Consider the following 5,000-nt stretch of genomic DNA (forward strand, 5'->3'; position numbering starts at 1 on the left):
TCGTTTGTTGATTTTTCTTTCATTGGGCGCCTTGTTTTGAGGTGGCACTCTGGATCTGCCAGGTCCGGCGGAGGCATTATCGCTCCCTTCAAGAAACGCTGGTTTCACGCGGTCTATTGAGACCCAGTCCTCTTGGCCATGCATGTCAAGAAGGAAGGCTTTCGTCGTCTTCTTAATTACTCGGTAGGGGCCTCGATAAGGTATGGTTAGTGGTTGTCGATGGGTGTCAACACGGACGAAAACGTACCCGCAGTCATCCAGGTTCTTTGGCTTGAAATGATTAGTTCTGTCCTGGTAAGTTTTGAGACATGGCCTGAATTTCCTGGCGATGTTCCTAAGATGATCCAGCTGCATGTCGTCGGTTGATGTGGGAAAGAATTCGCCAGGAACTGCGAGCGCCTCCCCGTAAACCTTTTCGGCGGGCGAAGGTTCGCCATCTGCGCGAGGGGCGGTGCGAAGGCCGAGAAGTACCCAAGGAAGTCGTGATTTCCAGTCCCCGTCGGTGCAGCTCGCCATCAGGGATGTCTTGAGGGCGCGATGAGTTCGTTCGACCATGCTGTTTGCCGCGGGGTTGTATGCTGTGGTGCTGTGGAGTGTTGTCCCCATCAGGTTTGCCAGAGCGAGCCATATTTCTGAGAGGAAAGCGGGGCCTCTGTCTGTCGTGATGTCGTCAGGAAAGCCAAATCTGCTCACCCAGCTTGACAAAAGGGCTTCGGCGCATGCTTGAGTCGTAGCTTCGGTCATCGGTGATGCCTCCAGCCACCTCGTGGAGCGATCGATGATCGTAAGCAGGTAGCGAGCAGATCCGGAAGGCGGCAATGGTCCCACGACGTCGATGTGTATGTGACCGAAACGTCTTTTTGGTTGAGGAAAATCACCTACACCCGATTCGGTGTGACGGCTGATTTTGCTTGATTGGCAGTTGATGCATGTCTTTGCCCATTCCCGGGCATCCTTTTTTATTCCTAGCCAGACGAACTTTTCAGACAGAAGGCGAGCGGTGGTGCGTCCTGAGGGGTGTGAAAGTCCATGGATGATGTCGAATATTTTTCTACTGCAGGAGGCCGGTATCCAGGGGCGTGGGCGGCCGGTGCTGGTGTCGCAGAGGATAGCTACTCCTGCTGGTCCAAGGGGAATCGCAGTTATCTTGAGGTGATCCTGTGATTCTTGGTCAGTGCGCTGTTCGGATGCGAGATTGGCGTAATCGATTCCCAGGTGGATTGCGTCGATTTCAATCCTTGAAAGGGCGTCCGCGACTGGGTTTTTCTTTCCTGGAAAGTAGCATATAGTGCATCCGAATTCGGCGATTGTTGCGAGATGACGTTGTTGTCGGGAGGACCATGCGTCTGTCGATTTTGTGAAAGCGTGTACGAGGGGTTGATGGTCCATCGCGATTGTGAAGGGTATGCCCTCCAGGATGTGCCTGAAGTGGCGGACGGCGAGGTAGACGGCGAGGAGTTCCCTATCGAAGGTGCTGTATCTTGTTTCGGCGGGTTTCAATTTCTTGCTGAAGAATGCCAGCGGTCGAGGAGAACCATCGACGAGTTGTTCCAGCACAGCCCCACAGGCGACGTTGCTGGCGTCGGTCGTCAGTCGCAGGGGCGCGTTGTCGTCGAAATAAGCCAGGGTGGTGGCTTTTGCGAGGGCATCCTTCGTCCGGGGGAATGCCTGTTGTTGGGGAAAACCCCACTCAAGTTTTTTTGCTTTCCCTTTCAGGACGTTGTCGAGGGGTTTTAGGGTCTGCGCGATGTTGGGGATGAAGCGCCTGTAGTAATTGACCATCCCCAGGAACTCCTGAAGTTGGTGGGTGGTTGTAGGTATCGGGAACCTTTTGATGGCATCAACCTTGGTTATCATGGGTTTTACCCCGCACGAGGATACGCGGTGACCAAGAAAGTCCACTCCTTCCGCGCCGAACGTGCACTTGTCGAAACGTACGACCAGGCTGTTCTCCTGTAGGCATTTGAGGACGGTGGGGACGTGCCTCCGGTGTTCCTCCTTGGTTTTCGAGAATATCAGGATGTTGTCGACATAGCAGGCGCAGAATGGTAGGTTGCCCAGAATACTCTCCATTAGTCGTTGGAAGGTCGCCCCGGCATTGCGTAGACCGAAGGTTGAGTATGCGAAGGTATAGGATCCGAACGGCGTCACAATGGCAGTTTTCGGAATGTTCTCCGGAAATACGGGGACCTGAAAGTAAGACTTGAGAAGGTCCATCTTGGTGAAATATTTTGCCCCGTGCAACGCATTCGTTAGGTCTTGCATGTTGGGCAGAGGGTAGTGATCGGGCGTCGTGATGAGGTTTAGGCGCCTGTAGTCGCCGCAAGGTCTCCAGGACCCTTCAGGCTTTTTTACCATGTGTAGGGGAGATGCCCAGGGGCTCGATGCTTTCTTACAAATACCCATGCGTTCCATATCCTCAAAGGCGAGTTTGGCATCCTTCAGTTTCTGGGGCGGGAGGCGGCGGAATTTGGCGTGAGTAGGAGGACCTGTCGTCGTGATGTGGTGGTAGATCCCGTGCTTGGAGGGGGAACCTGGCGAGTGTCGGAGCTCGGGCTTGAAAACGTTAGGAAATTCTTGTAGGAGGTTGGCGTAGGGGTGCGTCATTACGGCGGATACGGACATTGTTGCAGGGCCGTCTTCTAGGGCGCGGGACTGGCAGGTTCCCGTGTCGATGAGACGTTTGTTAGCAACGTCGACAAGGAGTCCGTGGTGAGCGAGGAAATCCGCACCGAGGAGGGGGGGATTGACGTCAGCGATGGCGAAGGGCCAAGAATACGAACGGCCCATGATAGATATTTTCATGGTCCTGGTCCCATAACACCGTATGGGAGATCCGTTGGCGGCAACGAGTGAGGGAGCGTTTTTGTTGGGACCACGGTCTAGGTCGGACTGGGACGGTGGGAACATTGACTGCATTGCGCCGGTGTCTACCATGAGTCTACGGTTGGAAACGGTGTCGAGGATATAGAAACCATTCTTGATTTGGTTTCCTGCGGCTGCGATGGTGGTAGGTGGATTCTTCTGGCGTCATCTTCTAGGGAAACTGCATGGTGCCCTACATTTCTTGGCGTTGCTGCCGAACTGTTGGTGGTAGAAGCACCATGCTGGGTTAGTCCTAGGGTTCGGTCATGTCGGTTGCGGCGGTTTCTTTCTTGCTAGAGTGTTGATCTCGTCGTCCTCAGGGGCCGTTACTGAGGAGTCTATGGAAGAGCAGCTGCTGAAGGAGGAGAACGAAGACGATACTGATGATGCTCTGAGGCGAGATGCTTTGGAGGCCTCGTGGAGCTTCTGAGCCTTCGACAGGAGTTCGTTCATCGGAAGCCTGTCGGCGTCTGTCAATTGGGCCCTTACGTCCTGTGGTAGGCGTCGAAGGAAGATCTTGCGAGATAGGCTAATTTCACGCCGTCGGCCGTTGCTGTCTATTTCGGGGAGCATAAGCAGGCCGGTTAACTCGTCCCACGCCTCGACATTAGAGGTGTCACCCATGGGCTTGCCGGCGAGGTCCAGGACTTTCTGTGCCCTTGCTGAAACGGAGAGGGAGTAGATACCGGTGAGTTTCGTTCTCAGGTCGTCGTATGAAACTTGGTGTCGAGCCATGGGGAAATCTTGTCGAATACCTCTTCCGGGATGGAGGTGAGAACAATGTCGGCCTAGGCGCAGGAGTCGCTGAGTCTAGCGACTCGGAAGAGTACGTCTGCTCTCAGGAACCAGGAAGCGGTGTTGTGTTGAGAAAAGGGCGGCAGTTTGACTTTGGGCGTGGAGGCGAGGCCGCTGGGCGCGATGGGTGTGTTGTTTCCGGCATTGTGGTCAGACGACGAGTCGGCGAAGAGGTGGGAAGTTGATATGTCGGTTAAGCTCATCCTACTGCCTTACATGCACCGAGGTTTAGGAGAACCAAAGGCTGAAGCTCACGCCTAAGGTAACGGAGTAAAGAGAAGGTAGCACGGCCGTAATAAGTCCGTTAATGGCAAAGCCAAAACCGCTGATGCTACTTCAACTCCGGGGTCACCAGTTGTAAGGACAGTGAGACAGGCGTCACCAACATCAACTGATAGTTTATTCAAACATGCGTGGGAATATAATACAGGGTGCGGATGGAAAGGTAGCATGGCGTAGGCGCCAATTCAGCTTGAACTTCCCGCCAAAATATATGTGTTTTCTCACGTGAACAAATACACGAATTGCAAGTAAACAGAAACATGTAATGAAATAATACCTATGTCAAATTGTAGCTCTGAGGGAGCGGAATACATATATATAGGAAGCCACGGTGTGGCGAAAGGAGAATTTAAATAAATAGACAATTTGTTGAATTTCTGGACGACGGAGGGAGCGGTGTCCTTACAGCACTTCTTCAGAATAGATTGATCACCGAAAATCTTGTAAGACTTTCTCAATAAGCCTATTTTTTGTGCAACTGAAGAAGACACAAACCTAATGTGTTTTTCAAAAGTAAATTTGCTGTCGAGAATCACACCTAAAATTTTAAAAGAGTCATACAAATTAAAAGAAACTTTATCAATACTGAGATCCGAATGTTGAGAAGCCACCGTCCTTGACCTACTTACAATCATACTTTGAGTTTTATTAGGATTCAACTTCATACCCCATAGTTTGCACCATGCAATAATTTTAGCTAAATCTCTATTAAGGGATTCAGCAACCCCAGATCTACATTCAGGGGATGGAATTGATGCAAAGAGAGTAGCATCATCTGCATATGCAACAAGCTTATTTTCTAGGCCAAACCACATGTTATGTGTATGTAGTATGAAAAGTAATGGGCCAAGAACACTACCCTGTGGAACATCGGATATCACATTCCTATACTCACTATGGTACCCATAAACAACAACTCTTTGAGATCTATTACTTAAAAAATCAATAATAATGCTAAGAAACGACCCACCCACTCCCAACTGTTTGAGTTTGAAAACAAGGGCCTCATGATTAACATGGTCAAAGGCAGCATTAAAATCAAGGTTAATCATACGGAC

This window comes from Palaemon carinicauda, chromosome 2, assembly GCF_036898095.1.
Source record: "Palaemon carinicauda isolate YSFRI2023 chromosome 2, ASM3689809v2, whole genome shotgun sequence".
In the NCBI taxonomy this organism is placed as follows: domain Eukaryota; kingdom Metazoa; phylum Arthropoda; class Malacostraca; order Decapoda; family Palaemonidae; genus Palaemon; species Palaemon carinicauda.